The following is an 18,808-nucleotide window of genomic DNA, read 5'->3' as shown; positions in this document are numbered from 1 at the left end:
GTGTTCCTCCCTCTCTCCTTGTGGCCAAGCCCTGATTATAGATTGTTCAGCAGCCCCTTCCCAATACCCAGTGCAAGCCATCTGCCATCACTGGCTTCTTTGACGTTAGTAGTGTGTCCTACCTGTCTCTGATGAACTCCTGTGGTTGCCTGCCTCCCCACTGGAGAAGGTTATTTTTTCAGGCAATGTTCCATACATTTATGGAAGCTTATTCCATGTTAGTTTCCTTCCTGCTTATCTTTGTCAATGAAACTGAGGCACTCATGGCCATTCTTATCACAGAATAATTTAGATTGGTAAAACCTCTGAGACAGAGTCTAACCTTTGTCTGATCACCATTTTGTCAGCCAGACCAGAGTGCCATGTCCAGTTTTTTCTTGAATGCCTCCAGGGGTGACTCTACCACCTCCCTGTGCAGCCCACTCTAATGCTTAACAACCCTTCCTGGGAAGAAATTCTTCCTGATGTCCAGCCTGAACTTCCCCTGGGGCAGCTTGAGGCTATGTCCTCTCATCCTATTCCTGGTTTTCTGGGAGAAGAGCAGAGTTCATCTGCCCTCTCAGCTTTGTGAAGATGTTCCACTCCACATAAGGCTGCAAAAATACCAGGAAAACTTGTTCTCCTGGTCCAGGGCTGCACACCAACCTTTCCTGTTAGGCAGCAGCAAGGTCTGTCCATGCTGAAGGTGTCTGGCCTGGCAGCTGGTGCTCTGTGGCACTGTGGCCATGTCCACTCTCTCTCTAGGCAAAGGTGGTCCTCATGATAATCTCCTTATTCAGAAACAGCTAAAAATTTTTGGTATGTGTGACCAGCTAACAGGCCTTTTTAAAAGTGCAGTAGCAGCAGTGGGAATGAGCCACAAGTCAGAGCTCCTGAAAGCTGTGTCATTCTTCTGGAGGGTCAGTCATTTTCTAAGAGTTTTCATTCTGACTCAGGAAAAACACAAGGATGATTGTTCCAGCACAGCTGGTTTGTTTGTGTCCCTGCCTTTGGCTGGCTTGCTCCCAGAGAGTCCCTGGGGTGTTTCTGGTTCTCACAAGTGTCCCTCTGGAAGTTTTAGATTGGGGAGTGACTGAGATCAGAGTTGAAATACCAAATTGCATCTGAATTGCGTGTGAATGTTGAGCTCTCTTGCCATCCACGTGCTGGTGTTACTTCCCTACTGAAGTCAAGCTTGTGCATAAAGAGCGAGCAATGCAGGTCTTTTTTAAGGAAGTAGAATCTAACCACAGGAATGCTTCAGATGTGTCTAGCTGGAGCACCTGACCCTTAATTTAGCTTAATTCAGTGCTGTTTAGTTGAAATAACATTTCTTTCTGATTTGAGCTGACTTAGCTTGATGCTCCTCATGCCCTAAAGGAGAGATTGGTTCCTGTCTGTTCAGTTCAGCTGGTGTTAGATGTGTCACGCACCATGTGGATAAGCACTTAAAACAGTTACTATTTGATATTTAATTTTTCTTATTTTCCAGTTCTGGTTTAAATAAAATTCTGGAGACTAACAATTTTTTTCTTTGTAATTTTTTTCAGATTTAAAATTTGACTCATTTATTGTTCATTTTAATCAGATGAAGGAATTATTTAGGACTTTTTCTTTTTTTTTTCCCCCCAGAGGTTAAAATAATTAACTGAGCGAGGTTTTGCAATGAATAAGCACTTCCTGAAGAATTCAAATGCTAATTAATAACTCTTTAACACAGTAACCTACCTGAAACAACTAAGGCATTGGGTATAATTAAAGCATATTATTAAACTGTAAAATGGATGATTAAATTATAAGGCATGTGATTAAATTGTAAAATCATGATCTTCTTGACAATCTGTCATCCAACTTTTGCGTCATGTGCACGGCCATTTATTGAGCATGCTAGCTCAGCCTGCAATAAAATTAAATTAGTCAAGTACTGACGTAACCAATTGTTCCCAGTAGAATAGCAGGGCTCTATGTCCCAAAGAAAATGGGTTCCAACTGTCCCTTTCCAATGCAGGAGGGATGAGGGTGAGAAGGAGTCTAAATGCTACTATCAAAGGCTTTATGCTTTTGGAGCACTAAAACTCTCCCTGTGTGGTAACCACAGAGTGACACTGGTATCAGAGCTGTGTGAACTAAGTGGGCATGGCAGACTGAAGGAACTGATTTGTTTGTCAGATCTTCCCCTTCACTTGCAACCATCCAGCACGGGTTGATGCAGCTGGGCTCTGAGTGAATGGTGATACAAAGTGGAGAAGGCACCAGTAATTCTGAAGGGATTAGCCAAAATCACCTAGCAGATGAATAAAGGCCGCTGCCAAGGTGAAAACTTCTCATTGTGCACCTGGCAAAGCTTGGTAGCTGAGTCATTGGTAAATTTTTCAAGTATGTTTTTTATTCCCCTCCCTCCCTTGCATGCCTTTGGGTTTTTTATGCAAAGTGACTGTTGTTATTGACGCTTGTTGGAGGGTGAGGGAGGCACCTTTCTCTGTGACTTTGTGAAATCCTGAGTGTAGCCTGAGCAGAAAAATGCCACCTTGCTATTCCTTACCCACATCAAGACAACTTTCTGTCATTTCTTTAAATGCTGCTCTCTCATGTAACTACAGTAACAGTCCTTTCACCTTTAGGTAAAAGCCATTAGTTAATAGAAAGCTAATGAGTGAGTTTGCAACTGGAAATTACAGTCTGGTTTCTTCGAGAAAGTTTTATGATGTAACAGGCTGTACCGAAACTGGATGATTACTTCTGGTCTTACCTAAAAGCAACCTATAAACAACATGAGGCATCACTTGCAGGGCTGTCCTATAATTAGTCCAAGTAGAGAGATTTAAGTCCTCTTGGAGAGGGATACATGCTGCTAGATAGTAAAAAATGACAATGGCTCCCTCTTAAAGGGTTTAAGGTTTTGAAATTATCCTAATTTGAAAGCAGTCTTCTGGAAGTTTGTGAGCTGTGGCAGCAAGTGTTTCTGTGGCCACCCTCATGGCTCAAGGCGGTGGGAAGAAGTGTCCTCTGCTTCCCTGGGGGACTTCCCTGGGGGCTTCAAGCTGCAAAATATGCTGTGGTGACAGCTGAGTCTTAGATTGGGATCCTTATCTTCAGGTGCCCTGCTGTGGGTGGCTAGCCTGGTTTTCATGTTTGTTTGTTGTAGCAAACTTTCTAGGGTTGTAATTCTCTGAACTTGCCCTTATCTGCTGTGCACTGGAGTTCTGTGTACTCTGTCCATGCTCCCTCCCTTCCCTCCCTGTGCTCCAGTCACACCAGCCCAGCTGTGGAGGTGGTGGGTGGGGTGCTGCCTTTGGGCTTTCCTGGGTTTCCCCATGCTGCTGGAATTTCCCATCAGCCGTTGAAGGCTTGTTGTGGGCCACAGACAGGCTCTGGGGACTTAAAGATTGTCAAATGCATTTGTGATCTGAAAAGATTTTCCTTCTTGGGGATAACAACTGAATGAGTGATGGTGCATGATTTGCTTCTGGTGGAAAGCTGAAGAATCATAGAATTGTTAAGGTTAGAAAAGACCTTTAAGATCATCAAGTCCAGCTGTCATCTCAGCACCACCACTGTGCTCACCACTAAACCATGTCCTCAAGTGCCACCTGTATGTGTTTTTTGAACACTTCCACAGATAGTGACTCCACCATTGCCCTGGGCAGCCTGTTCCAGTGTGTTTCAACCCTTATATTTTTTTCCTAATACTTCGTTTGAACCTCACCTGGTGCAACTTGATGCTGAATTTGACGAAAGTTGTGACAGCCACATTTACAATTGGAATAAGGCAGGACAAGTCGCAGTTTCCATGTTCACCCCTTGGTTAGCTGCACTCAAGGCCCTTGGGGATATCAATCACCCAAGGTATTGGCTAAGCAAACAGGCCAATGTGACATCTGCCACTTTGAGCGATCTTTTAAGAGATGAAGAGACTATCAGACACACAACCCTACAGAATCAAGCAGCAACAGACTACCTACTGCTTGCCCACGGACATGGCTGCCAAGACTTTGAAGGGATGTGCTGCTTCAACCTTTCTTCGCACTCAACATCCATCCAGGTGAACATCCAGAAACTACAAGAATTAGTAAAAGATCTAAAAGTAGATAAGAGCCTAGACTGGGTCAATGACCTTTTTGGATGATGGGGAATAATGGGATGGATTGCATCTTTGATTAAGGGAGCTTTGTAGGTATTCATTGTAATTATTACTGTGTTACTTATGTTCTCTTGCCTCCTACATTGCTGCAGAAAGGCTGCTGGGAATGCTTTTTTAATAAATACGGAAGGGGGAATTGTGGGGTATGCCCAGCCCCTGCCCTGGAGGGATCTCTGCTGAGATAAGGAGAGTGCTTAACCTGCCAGCAGAACTGCCCTGGAAAGGGAGCCACTCTTCAGTTACGGCGAGAAGAAGACAAACCCAGAATCCTCTGGGAGATGCTATGCAGGTCCTTTGTAGCCCATTGGCCTTTACCCTCTGACACCCACCCCCTGTATCCCTATAAAGCCAGCCCCCTGCCCCTGCAAGGGCAGGGAGCTGCTTGTCCCTGGCTCCCCTTTGCCGAACTAACAAAGCTGCCTCATGCGGAACAGCTACACGGGCCTCTCGTCTCTCTCTGGTCTGGCCTGGAGGCTGCCCTGCAGAGCTGAGCTAAATCATGAGCTGACAATCACTAAAGAGCTGACAGCTTCTGCATGGGCCCTCCTGCCAGCAGCTGAGGGAGGACACCAGGCCCCGGAAAGGCGATTCCTTTCGGGACCATCTCTCTGGACCGGTCACAGCTTCCTCGGTCAGAGCTACTGACCCCTCACCAGCTGTCATAACTTGAGGCCACATCTGGTCTTGTCATTTGTTGTCTGGGAGAACAGGTTGACCTGCACCTGGCTCCAGCCTCCTTCAAACAGTTATAGAGTGAGAAGGTCCCCCTTGAGCCTCCTTTTCTCCAGGCTGAACACCCCCAGCTCCCTCAGCTGCTCCTCCTTGTGCTCCAGACCCTTCCCCAGCCCTGTTGCCCTTTGTTTGCCCCACTGTACCACATACAGGTACTGCAGCAGGAACTTGGAGCCTCCTTGGTTTCTAATTAATAGCTTTGGGAAGGTAGAATTTGTGTATGGAAATAAACTGTTTTTTTTTAGGAATTATTATTATAATTAGAATGGACCAGTTTCCAGAATTCAAACATAAACACCTTCCCAAAGGTTTGAAGGACAGTAGCAAAACTCTAGAGGTGTCTGGCCAAAAATGGACTGTGTACAACCTCTCACACTTAGCAGAGTGGCAGCCTCAGGAAACTAGACTGTGTTCTTGATTTCAGAACAGCCATTCTAAATAACTCTCAGACTAAACTGAAGTAGTCTGTGGCTTTGTAAAATGGGAAGGGTTTGGTGGCTCAGGGGACTGATGCTAAAAGTGGCACGTTTCATTTCAAGTTTCGGGGGGAAGGAAGTACGCTCTTGGTATGCAAGTGAACAGAATTCAACCCTGAGCAAATAATGCTACAATCCTGTGGGTATTTAGTGGTTTCACATTAAGTCTGGTCTGATTGAATTCTCAGACAGTCAAGATCTATGGTATCCATATTTCCAGCTCTTATTTCTGAGAAATTTTGTGTTTGCCATCTGCTTGATTCCCTTGAGTGAAGGCAAATCCAAGAATGAGAAGGAAGTTTGTACACAGATTCCAGAGGGACGTTGTGTCACTTTGTTGCCTGGGGGGTCAGTGTTAGGCAAGTTTGGCATGATATCTGTCTGTAATTTTCAGTAGTGGGCCCTCATCCCATTCTCTTAAAACATGCTTTATTCCCTCTGTGAGATAACTTTTGTGCCAGATTGAGCATTTAGCTTTTCAAGATAACGCTGCTGCTGTCTGGCAGGGCTGTGCCTTTCATTTGCTTTCTTCCTGTTGGAAAGACTCTTGGCATAGGGAGGAATTTCTGCCCTCTAAACCCCTAGCAAGTGTTCCCAGCCCCACCTATCCCTGTCTTGCATGTCCTAAGCCCTCCTGGGATTGAGTTCTGCAGATCTAACACTCTGTGACATCTCAGGAAGCACAGCCTAAGCAGCATGAGGTGTGTCCCCTCCTTTGCCTGGCCTTCTGCTCATTGGTGAGACTTATTCCTTGTGACTGGTGGTGTGTGGCGTTCTAATGCCCTTTGATGAAGCTTCTGGAATGAGACCAAAAAGCCTTTGTTCCTTTTTGTGAAGTCCTTCTGACACCTCCCTCAAAAGTTCTTCTTTTTCTCAATTCCTTTTTGCTTTTCTGAGAGTTTCCACTGCTCTTTATCTTCCAGTTCCAACAAAATGTTGTGGGTTTTTTTCCTCTCCTTGTGAACAAATTCTTCTTCTTCTTTCAAGAGATTACAGTTATATGAAAAAGGCATAGGTGTGTGAGGCTTTACCTTTTAGGAAACTGTAGCCTTAAAGAAGTAGCTCCCAAGTGACAATGCAGAAAGAGACAAGGATTCATTCAGCTGAATCTGTTATGTATTTTTTTTCTTATTTTGGAGGGAGTTCCTGCCTGAATGTCTGCTTCTAGTACTCTCTACAGTGGTTTATTTTACTGTTGTTTAACCTACAGAGGTATTGTAGGCTAGAATGTTAACATGGAAATAAGGAATTAACTTTTTTTTCTTCACTGAGGGCTTTTTTTTTTCCTCTGACATCTGCTCAAGCTAACCCTTAAATCAGTGGTATTACCTGACTCTGGAGCATTCAACAGCCAAGCAGCTAAGCTGATCCTTAGATTAAATTATGTGAAGAGTCCTGGAGGCATTATTAAGTTAACTGATATCAGTAAAAATGTTTGGATTAATACAACACCGACCAACATTAATACTTCTAAAGTGGACGATCTGGAGATGTGAAAATGAGTCCTGGTTTGGAACAGTGATGATCCAGTTTGGGTTACCAGCACCACTTTGGAGCAGAGACCTCAACTTCTGTGCAAGTGGGTGCCTACTTATTGCAGTAATCTCTGAAATGATTACTTAGCCTTCTTACTGACTGGCATGTGTGTGAGGTTCTTGCTTGAGACAAACTGGGGAGAAACTTATTGGAGTGGGAGAGAAGATAGGTGAAATAAAAATACCTCACTACCCTTCCTCTGGCCCTCTCAGGTACCTACAGATGTATTTTGTATTAATTATGTCAGATGGTAGGAATCCCTGAATATAGCTCCTGATAAGCCACGTACAGGCAAGAAGAACCAAAATGGATGGAAATATATGGGAAGTTCTTGCACAGTATGGGTGTGGTTGGTAGGTTTTTCTCCTTGCTCCTTGTCTCGTGGCCTTTCCCTCCCACTGCAGTTATTACTTGCCTTAAAGGATTTTGTGCCACCTGGATTAGAGATTCCCTATGTGAAATAATTCTGTCACATTAAAGATGAGAATGGCAGCCTAATCCTGTTGTTAGTCTGTTACTTGCAGAAACCTCCCTACGCCTAAATGTCTCCACCTAGTTTAAATTTCTGCAAATAGTTTGCAGCTCCATTATTCAGTGGGCTGAACTCCTCTACTTGTATTGGAAATCTCATGATTGTTTGAGCTCTTCCTTTGTCACTAAGCTCCCACAGAGGGATAAGGTACCTGCACAGCTACATATCTACAAGGCTGGTTCAGACTTCTTGGAAAAGTAGGGTACAGAGGGTATTGCTGCCTGAAATGATGGAAAGGGCAGAGCAGGGCTAGTGGCTGCCAGAGAGGTGACATAGGATGCTGCCTCTTGCTAAGGAGGGAAGAGCATCACAGAAGCAGCAGCTGCCTCTTACTTCCCAAGTCCAGATGGATTCCAGCCCTCTGGTTCAGCCAGGCTCTGTGATTTAAGTGGGAGTGTGTTTTGGCTGCATTTTCAGCTGGGGCCTGGAAATGCTGAAAGCAGGCATGTTGTCTGACCTCTGCTCTCTGCCCAACACCTGGGATGTCTCAATAGCCTCGATTTTTTCCACTGCTTACAGCTGATAAGTGTCTAAAAGCTCATAAATGTGATTCTTTTTATCTTTGGTCTCCATCTTGACTGTCCAGTGTCTTGACAGAGTGCAGCTGAAACACCATAAAACTTAGAGAGGATGCAACTTGACAATAATTGAGTTACTAACACTGAGAAAGAGCCCAAGGCCAGGCTGGATGGGGCTCTGAGCAACCCAGTCTAGTGGAAAGTGTCCCTTCCCATGGAGAGGGGTTAGAATAAGATGATTTTAAAGATCCATTAAACCCCAGATAATCCTATGAACGATATTGGGCTGTTAAGACTGTATAGCTCCAAAATGATCCATTTTACAAGTGTGTCTTTTTTCCTCTCCAGGCAGCAGTTACTTTTCACACTGAGCTAGGATTATAAAACCCCCTTGGTAAATGTAATCAGCATAAAGAAGGAAAGAGGAAAACTCCCTCCCTTGGAAGTTTTGAATTCAGGTAGTGGATACAGCCTAATCACAAGGGAGAGGAAGAAAGGGAAATTCTGGGGGAATTTCCTAGGAAGCAGAAGGGAAACTGTTTCAGGCTCAAGAGACTGCTTTGAGCTAACAATAGTCAATAAAATGTCTTTATTACTTTTGTTTGATGTCTCATCTAGGAGGAAGTGTAACACACTAATGCCAGAGAATTTCTATTCTCCAAAATTACTTTCCAGCCCAGTACTGTGAGAGCAGGGAAAATCCTGACCTGCAGATGTTTATTTTTGCTAGCAACAGGCTCCAGGATTATCAGTTTCTTTTCCTTATTGTGATTCTTCTCTTAGCTATTTTTTATTTGCATAATGTCTCAAAAAGAGGTTCTTTCTACAAAATGCTATTGTTAGTAAGACACATAACAATCCCACCAAGGCTCAACAGTCAGGTTTTTTTTTTTTCCTCTATCGGATCTGTTAGGACAATATCCGTCATCCCTTAATTGTAATGCCAGAATCAGTTAGATTTATATTTTCTGCCAGGAGAGAAGAGGAAGAAATTGGACCAGGTTCAGAAAATGTTTTTGCTCTACAGGGGGGAGTTAAGTATTCATCAACAAATTGATGAGCCTCACAGGTAAATGAGGCTAATTAGCAGCATATGCTGTTGAAGCTGCTGCATTGGATGTGGAAATGCTGTGAATGGTGGGTCTGAAAATGGAAGTTTAGGGTGCCAGGGTGAGAGGACAAAAAGAAACTCAAGGCTGGTGTAACTTGTCTTGGCTCTTGCCTGGAGAATGATGTTCACTGGGGACTGAACTGACAGAGTCCTGTGCCAGGCTGGGGGGTTGTACACCTGGAAGATAAACCCTGACAACAGCAAGAGAAACCACCTGAGTCACATCCTGGGTTTTTCTACTCAGTTGTTTGAACATGTTTATAAGCAACCGTTCATCATAAATTTTTTATAGACCTGGAACAAATCCTGGGGCCAATCAATGGTATTATTTATTTCACCAATGTCAGAGCTACTGAACCAAAAGCAGCTGGTCTCTGCCTGAGCTGTCTCTCAAGGAGCATTGCTTTCTTAAAGCAAAAGTGAAGGTGTCTGGGTCTTATTTGTGGTTTGTTTTCTCACAATTCTTGTAAGCAGACCTGCAACTGCAGTTTGTGAGAACTTCTCAAGGAGGGAGGAGCTGTTTCTAGAATAACTTTTCCCAAGTAATTCATAGTACGTACCCAGTACTATTGGTGTGTTAGTGAATTATCTCTATTTCCTCAGGTTCTGCTGGCACCTTTCTTTATGCAAGGAAGAAAACAGATGAATAAATAATTAAGAAATGGAAAAGCTATTCCCTTCTCCAGGAGCCCAACTTGGCTTTTTCCATAGATGTCCATTGTAAAGTACAAAGTACTCACAGAATACTTTGTATTAGTAAAAAGATGAAGTCCTAGTGGTTCAAGGACTCTTGAACCAGTGACAAAAATAAGACTGAGAGTTGCCATATATTGCAGGCTTAAACCTGACCCCCTCGTCCCAATGGAATTGCCTTCCCAATGCCTGCTTTTTGAAAACATTTGTGAAGCTGAAGCCTACACAGTCTTTTAAACCTAGCTGCTCTGGTATAGGAGCAGGAAGCTTCCAGTTGTATGGCTGTGTTACAGCTATGGGAATATTAATGTTCAATTTATTTTTGTCTGTCAGAGATAGACACAAACAGGATCCTAAGCATAGGCCCCTCAAAAGTGCCTGTAAGCACTTCGTGCTTCTTTTGCTAACCTGTAAATAATTGTTCCAAGTGGGGAACAGTCATAGATATTTTGCCCAGGTGCTGAAGGACTGTAGACTTTTGGCTTAATAGCTGAGGTGGATGTATTTGTTTTGTCTGAAGAAGAGTTCTGTAACAGTCAGTTTGTGTAAGTAGGAGAAAGAAGAGTGAGGATCATAAGCACTTCCTGCAGGCCCCATAATCTGGAATGTTTCTCAACATTCTTAAAGCTTTCAGATCTTTTTAATGCTTGGTTCAGATTTAGTTCAGCCAGATGATTTTCTATCTGGAGCACCCATCTCTCAAGCATTGAGTAAGCATGATCAGATCTTATCTCGTTCTTGTCTCACCAGCAAAAGGGCAATTTCTGTTATTAGCGCAATAACACTAATAGCATTTTTTTATCCCTGGCTGTAATCACAGCCACTGGCTGCTTTTCAAAGTAAAAAGCTTGGGGTTTGGAAGCAAAGCAAGGAACTCCTCCTTTGTTTTGAACCTCTCTGAAAGACCACTTCTTTGCTTCCTACTTATGGGTTTTTATTCAGAACCATGGCACAAGAAAGAGGTGGCACCTTCCCCCCAACCCTTTTCTGACAACAGTGCCCTATTCTTCCTATGGCTGTGTGCATGTAAATTAATTTTCATGTTGCTTGCTCTCTCCTTTAGGTCTATGTGGGGACCTACTGCAAGTTGTTTCATTATTGTTATCTGTGCATGTATCTTCGTGGGGGAAGGGGTGTGTGTTACTTTTGCTTTTTCTGTGGCAGCTCAGTGCCTTGACTTTCCTGTTGGAGACTGTATCACTTCAGCAGGGGGTGAATGATCTTTTAAATGAAAGCTGTACTCGGTTGAAGTGTTGCTCTTCTAGAATTGGAAGATGACCAACAGCTCTAGTTTTAAAAAATGCAAACCCAGCTCCTCCCATTCCTTCTCTCCCCTTTCCCCCAGTGGACAGCAGAAGGTCTCTTCCCCCAGAAGAAAGCAAAGCAATGGTGTAAGATGGAAGCCACAATTTCTTATGCTGTCACATTTCTTATTTTGTGACTTCCTTTTCCTATTGCAAATCAGCACTGGCAGCCTTGCAAGCCCTTACCTGGGATAACTAGGACAGAGAGAACAGACAATCCAACTACAACAGCACTACAGATGGCTTTACAAAGGGTGACTTTAGAACTGAGAGATACCAGCAGTTGACATGAAAATGTTTTGCATTGGATGTTGTATTCCCTAATAGACTGGTTGTGTCAAAGGGAAGGCAAACTGTTGTTCCATAACTACTGGGAGAAAAGTGCATGGAAGTGCATGGAAGTGCATGGAAAAGGCAAACGAATTCTGGCATGGGTTCTTTGATGTCTCCTGACCTCAAACACAAGTTCCCTGGACTCAAGACCTGACTTTACAGTACTGTCTTAGTTTTGTCTTTTCTCTTGCCTTGAGAGGAGAATCTCTTTGGGGTTTTTTTATTTTCTTATTTTTGCAAGATTTGTCAAAGGGCTACAAAGGATGCTGGGGAGAAGAGGGAGGAATTGAGCAGGTGCTTTGCTTGATCACATGAACCTTACTTTTCTTAAGAAACTAGGTCGTGAACTGTTAATTGCATCTTTGTACAATTGGCTAGTGCTGATCTTTGAGTTGTGGTAGAACAGGAAAATTAAGCCAGTCCTCAAACTTAAGAACTAACGATGACAACCCAATATGTAAATTTATCATAGCTTCCAAGACCTAGGGGAGGATGTAAGTCCTAACAGTTACTGACTTTTTAAACAGTCTTTAGTTTGCTCTTCTAAGGTGAAATGGTTCAGTGAGAATGGAGCTCTGGTCATGAATTGTCACATTTCTTCAGAGGATGCTTATTTCAGTTGTAGACACATAACCCTTTCACCAGTGAGTATGTTTAATACCAGAGAGCACGATTCTTTTCATCTGAAAGTAGGACACAGCTGAAAGCAGGCTGGACAATTAACATCTGAAAGCAGCCACTTGGTGTCAGGCTAATAAATTCTCTCCAGATGTCTTGTGTTGCAATAGCATCAGGCGGTCACTCGGCACTGGGCAGTAGGGTCATTCTTAGGAACCACAGGGTCATCCTGATGGACAATAGGGTCATCCTGACCTGTGGAGATTGCTTTAGATATGGCCCTGGGCCCAAACAAAGTACCTTAGCAATGAGTCACTGGATCAACTGTGTGCACCGCTGCTGTAAAGGAAACTCGCTGGCTGGTAGGCAGCTGCATCTACAGCCAGGGCAGTGGCACTTGGGTGGCTGCTGTCTTTTCTGTATTCTAGGGTGCACCAAACTAAACCTTTCTCAGTGTCAGAGATGCCAAACAGCACTTTTACATTCTTATGCTGTTTGGAGCATGTTGGTAAGTAATGACTTGAAAAGAAAGAGCAGCAGTTTGTGCAGAACCACAAGGTTTCATGCCGTGAAAGATCAGCCTGACCTCTTTGCGGTTCTACACTTTCAGTGTAGGAAATCCCCCTGTGAAAGTTTTAGGTGAACTTAGTTTTGCAGCCTATTTTCAACTAGCCCCAAGTGGAAGTTGAGGGTGTGAAATGCACGGCCCAGATAAGGCTTGAAAAGTCAGCAGAGCACTGACCCTCAGCTGGGTCTTTAGAACTTGCCCTCCCTCAAATGACTGAGCCCTTTCCTTTCCCTTTACCTTCGCCAGTGTTGTTGAGAGGGCTTGACAGTGCTCTGGATGAGGCACTACTCGAGTGACACCTCCCTGCTCCCAACACACATCCTTACTTCCCTTTTGAAATCCTGCTCTTTCCATTGACTAACACCCTGTGAAATACCTTCTGATGCCATCTCACACCAGGTTGGTTTTTTTCCCCTGGGATGATCCAGACCCAGTAGCTGCTTCTGCAGGGGTGGGGACAGGTTGCAGCTTCACAGTTGTGATCTGGTATCTCTGGGTAGCCACAGGAGCTGTTTCAGTCTCTGCACTGCCACAGACACAAAGCTCCTCCGCACAGTAGCCAGTGCCTGTGGCACATCTGCTTTGGCACCCTCCGAGCTCTTGGCTGGAATTGTCCACAAGTGATGAGGTTTTGAATCACCTAGATAACAACTGTTCTTTGGAAATCCAGGAAAAAGTGGGTTGGAGCACTACAGTGATAAAGTCTGTGCCACTGATTTTGGAAACACTGTTAAATATGTGTACTACACAGCAGCAAATTGCTAGCTGGGTGCATGATGTGCCTTGGAGTATAAAGGGCAGAAAGATGCACTGGTTGTTCCAGGCATGCCAAAAATCAAGGGGGTGTGTGAGTGGAAACCTCACAAACAAATATCAGCTAACAATTCTGAATCCTTGGGTGTCTCCAGGAATGTCAGAGAACCAATGTAATTTATGAGGCCATCCATAACTGAGAAGATGGTTATGGCTATGCCGTGTCAGGGCCAGCCTCCTCAAATGTTTCTCTGTTCACAGTTCCTAGAGTCATGACATAAACATTTCACATCCAAGTTCTGATCATTTTTAAACTGGTTACTCTCAAGCTCCTCTGACAGTCTCTGCTTTAGTGATCTCTTAAGGTGCAAATACACCCAAATCAGAGACAGGATCTGAGCTTTCTCTCATGTCACACACATTGAGAACTGTAAATACCAGTGAATAGCCCTGTTTTCTGTGAGAGCAAGACATGTAAAGTATCAGATGAAGGAACCATTTCTATATATGTGAGAGATCATTGTTTATCTTTGGGTTTCTCTAATTAAGAATGCCTGCTGCACTCCCCTTAGAAAAGACTACCTCCTTTTATTTGGTTATTGCACAAAATGTTTAAAATCATAGGCCAAATACTTTATTATGTGTCCATGTGCAGGGTAGAGGCAGGACCATACTTGGCTATTCTCTCGTAGTATGCTGTGGATGTTTTGTTTGGATGGAAGGGATGCATACTTGCATGTCTCAAAGTATTTATCAGTGTGTTTCCATTACAGTCAAACCCTCCTAAAACACAATTCTATTCAATGTACAGCTGTTGTTGCTAGAGTAAACAATTGATTTTTCTGCTTTGCCATCAGATTCTAGGGAAGTAGACACTTCCAGGGAGATGTCTAACAAAGCTGTATCCAGGAGGATTTTTGTCATTTCAGTGTGCTACTTTCAGTCTAGACAGATGTAGCAACTGAGTGGATCTTCCTATGGCTGGCAGGAGGTGTTGTCCCTGAGCCAGCCCTGTTCCCACAGCTGGACTGTCTGAATTTACATCCTGTCTTGACACCGGTGCTTCACAAAAATCTATCTTTTCAATGTGCCCAAAGCTTGAGTTCTGAGTATTTGTGGTAACAGATGGCCAGACTTGGGCCTTCAGAAATGACTAAACTTGGAGTGAAAACTGCACAGAAACTTTGATTTGGAACAGCAGAATTCCTTCTCCAAATTGTCTTTGCTCACTGGTAAAAAGAGCTGATGTGTTCAATGAGAACTTGAGCTGAATTGATCCTTGATGGGAATGTGACAATTACCTACTGCTTACCCAAACTGCATCTTGTAACTTCAGCTGGGGCAATGGGGAGGAGTGTTGGGTGGGACTTCTGTGCAACCTACTGCACCCCTAACTCTCAAAGGAAAAGGGGTGTGATGTCCTCAGACAGGAAAGTACCAAGTGCTAGTTGATTAGGTATGGCATTGTGCTTATTTTACAGGCAGCTGCCAAACATCTTGAAACCTCATTATAATGCAGACAAAGTATTGTGTTTGGGTCTTTAGAGCATTATGGAATGGCATTAAACATTACAGCTGCCCTTTTCGTAGGCACAAATGTCCATTTGTGAGACTATGTAAATGGAACAAGGTTATGTTTTTCCCTCCCCTTGCTGACAACTTTCCACAAACGTAACTAGTAATTATTAGGTGTGATTGGTCCTGTGCTTTAACTGACAGACATTAAACAAAGTAGTAGCTTATGGGTTCAGCACAAGGGAGAAAGGATTTGTAGAAAGCACTCAAGGTATGTAAAGTTTGTTACCTAATTTTGAAGCACTTTCTCAGAGCACTTGTGGAAATCTTCTCTAGATGTTAACATGCTGACCTCAGACTTGCAGTTCAAAGTCCTTACATTCCTGTCCTACTACCAGATGGGATTTGTAGAGCCTTGTTAAGTTTGTTTCTTTCTTTAAGGAACTCAAAGCTGACCTCGGTGCTTCTAGGACTGTTTATTTAGAGGGCTGAACTAAGAGTGTTACATGCTGGCCTTTTTATGATCCTTCATTCAAGCTGTAAACTGTCATTTGGGAGATTGAGTTGGCAGCTGAACGGCAGTGAATACCTCACAGCAGCTCTGAAGCAGAACACAGGTTTCAGAAATTGAAGCTATCCTATTTCTCTGCAGTTGTTCAGGGATGGCAAAATGTCTGGGCCTTGCAGTTCCCCAGGTTCTGGAGCCACCCGAGATGAAATACCTGCCCTGGCCCAACCAGGGTAAGACATGGGGTGTCTCTGATCCACCCCTTGCTGACAGGGAGTCAGTGGTGGTCTTGCCATGATTTGTGTTACCTCACTGAGCTCTGTTTCTTACAGCTGCTTTATCTCAAAATCCCTGCACCATGGGCTGCAAATGCAAGGTGGGTTGAAGCTGAAGTTAACACTAATACCTCCTGGAGATGACCCTTGACATGAGGACTGTTTCTGAGTGGAAACTTGTTCATGCCTCTCTCAATGCAGAAGAGTAAGAGAAAATAGGAACTAAGATAATAAAACTGAATTTTAACCAAGGATATCCTAAGTTAGATCCTTCTCTCCCTTCTGAGGTGTGGGATGCATCCGTAGTTGGTTTGAGGCAGGGACATGCTGCCGTGTCAAGCCAGCAAAGCTGCCCTGACTTAGATCAGCTCATGCAGGTCACTCTGCATCTGAATTGAGTTGTTCAACTTCAGTGAAAGCAGTATTTGGTAAACCCCTGTAATACCGTGGCTTCATTCCATGACCACCATGCAAACTGTAGCTGCAGTGAGGTTCTCAAAAGGTGAAGTTAACTGTGTGGAGGATAATCTTTGAGCACAGAAGTTTCCCCATGAGGAAATTCAAAGATCCCCTAGGTCCCTGAGACCTTCCATACAACCCTGGTAACTCTTTAATTAGGTTATTTTGCTTTTTGGTTTGAGAATATGAAGGTTTTATCCAGGCACTTGTGCAGCTCTATCCTGGTTTTACTCAGCCAGGCACTGCTTTCCTTGGCATTAATAGATCCCAAGTGTGGGCCCAAGCAATGTTTATGAAATCAGGCTTCCCCAGAGTACACTTCTAGGATGGATGACATCACTCTAGTACAAATCAACACACTCTTTTCTGCTTTTTCTGCTTCATTCCTCTATGCTGAGTGAAGAAATGGGAGAGGATGTAGTAAAATATGTTAGAGCACAGGGACTTTCATGAGTCTTAGTCATGGATGAAATGAAATGCTGACCCCTGACACTCTAGCTTGGCACAGCTATCTTGTAGAGGTGACCTTTCCAGGAAAACCTTTTAGCCCTAAAGCTTTTAATTTCATGCCCCGCCTCCCCTTTCCCAGCAGAAGACTCAGCGAGTACAAGAGATGCAACAAAACATGGGAACCCCAGGGAGCTTTCACTCCCGTCCTCACATGTTGGTTCAGACTTTCTTGTCAAGAAAAATTCCTTCCTCATCTTAAACAAAAAATCAATCTGTAAAAGAGTATGGATTTTGTTATAGGAGACAGTAGAAGCTCTAATAGATTGTACTCTATAGATCCTATCACTACGGGGCTTTAGATTCATTCAGGATCATACTTTGCTTTCAAAAATCTCTGAGAAATATAAGTAAAATGCTACTGATAGTCCTGCCAGCTGCCAGGAAAACTTAGCTTGCAGCCTGAGTCTTCAGAAGCATCGCTATGAGTGACTGAGTGAGGAGCACATGGGAGAGAATTAACCATGGAATGGCCCTTGCTGGATCTGAGGTAGGGCTGGAAAAGTGGTGACATTCCTGTTGCCATTTCTTCTCGCCTCTTGGGTTTCTTAAATACTTCTGGGCATCTCCTTTTTCCCCCCCTCATCACTGCTATTGCTATTTAAAGAAAATGTCATCCTCTGGATAGTAAACTGCATTTGAGTAAGAGGAACAACCAAGTTTAAGCTGATCTACCTCAAGGAGGGAAGTATATGAAGTTCTGTCTGCTCTTCCCTTTCCTGATGTCAAAATAAATCAGTCCTCTTTGGAGAAACAATGGGAAGGATCTGCTTGGCTCTAGCTCTGATCTCTAACTGTGATGACAGCAATCATTGGCCTGGCAAGAGTACTGATAAAGGAGCTGAAAGCAAATTTGCTTTTATAAAAAGCTTCTGGTTCAGAACTTAAGCATGTGCCAATGTAGAACAGGGGGAGCTCAGATGTTAGAAGAGAAACGAGAGCTGGAGATCATACTTAAAGGCATGTAGTTGAGAAATATGTTTGGACTCTACAACTAATTAACTATACTCATAAACTGATGGGAGGCAAAAAAAAAAAAAAAAACCCCAAGAAAGCAGCAGTCTCCTTCATCTCGTTTAGCCTGGTCTTTTCAGCTGTCTTGCAAGGAAATTGTAAGTGGAATAAAATAATATGGAAAATGGCATGGTAACATATGCACAAGGTCGTGTGAGAGGAAAATAAAGGCAAAACTAAGTTGTAGAAATAATTTTAAAAATTAGAACCCTCTAGATTATAACCCATCATAGTTATCTAGATGAATAATCTGCCTGTTTTCTCTGTCCTTCCCATTTCATAAAGTTTCATTCTTCAACTACACCAAGCAGAAGCTGAATTACACCACTCACCAGTGTTCTTTTTTTATAGAAGTGAATTTGGAGTGAAACTTTGGGTAGGGGTGAGATGCAATTAATAACTCCACTTCAGCACATGGAATTAATGCCCATGCAATGCTACACTAAGACAATGGCATTCCTCCAGCCCCTGTTAGCACAGGCACCACACCTTGTTTTGGGTTTAGAATGTTCCTCAAAGTGCTGAGGTGCTGTTTTAAAAACTCATGGGCAGATGTGAACTGAAATCAATGATTGGAAGACTCTGAGGCTCAGGCTGCTGTGAAAAATATGACTGCAGGTACATTCACCACATATACACATCCCCAAATGCCTCTGAAAATTCAGTGTTCAACAAGATACACTCAGTGAAGTGCGGTCACATCCAGCATGTGTGTTTATATTTAATGGATTGTAGCAGAAATGTATCTCATTGCTCAGAGGACAGTTTATATATATTTTTCTCTCCTCCCCTTATTCCTCTCACCTGTTGAACCAAAGCTCAGTCATTGACATGTGCAGGCAGTGTCCTGTCACCTTGATGTTTTGGTGGCTGTTTAGGAATGCTCAGCTTCCATAGGAGGCCATTGCTCTATAAGCTCCTCATCCTGAGAGGGAGGGAAGGCTATAATGATGCCATGAAGATTTTTGCCTTTTCTTTTATACCCCTGTTATACCTTTTTACAACTTCTGTATTCTTAGCACTTTTTTCCTACATTCTTGGACTTGTTTGTTCAGGTAGGAGACTCAACATTTTAGAAGCTTCATAGTTAGGGATCAGTGTGCCCCAGACCCCAAGGTCCTCTCCAGAACACATTCTGTAAACTAAGATAGAACCATCCAGGGGAAGGTTCCTTGGGGAGGGGGGCCCACTCGAGCCTCTCATTGGGGAATCTTTGATAGATATGCTAATTAGTAA

At 43.4% G+C, this 18,808-nt stretch overlaps 1 protein-coding gene across 2 annotated transcripts in view; it reads right to left on the bottom strand.

The window, feature by feature from the left end:
• LOC108446500 (myelin-oligodendrocyte glycoprotein-like) overlaps positions 1–18,808 on the bottom strand; it is a 36,577-nt gene that overhangs the window by 11,755 nt on the left and 6,014 nt on the right. Inside the window, exon 3 of one of the 2 annotated variants that reach the window (XM_017733295.1) lies at positions 18,377–18,497. The exons of the other annotated variant lie outside the window; for it this stretch is intronic. The gene's annotated coding sequence lies outside the window, so the exon portion shown is untranslated. The remainder of the gene's footprint in view (positions 1–18,376; positions 18,498–18,808) is intronic. 2 annotated transcript variants of the gene reach the window in all.

Source organism: Corvus brachyrhynchos, unplaced genomic scaffold, assembly GCF_000691975.1.
Source record: "Corvus brachyrhynchos isolate BGI_N302 unplaced genomic scaffold, ASM69197v1 scaffold32, whole genome shotgun sequence".
NCBI lineage: Eukaryota > Metazoa > Chordata > Aves > Passeriformes > Corvidae > Corvus > Corvus brachyrhynchos.
This window is presented reverse-complemented; position numbering and strand designations above follow the sequence as displayed.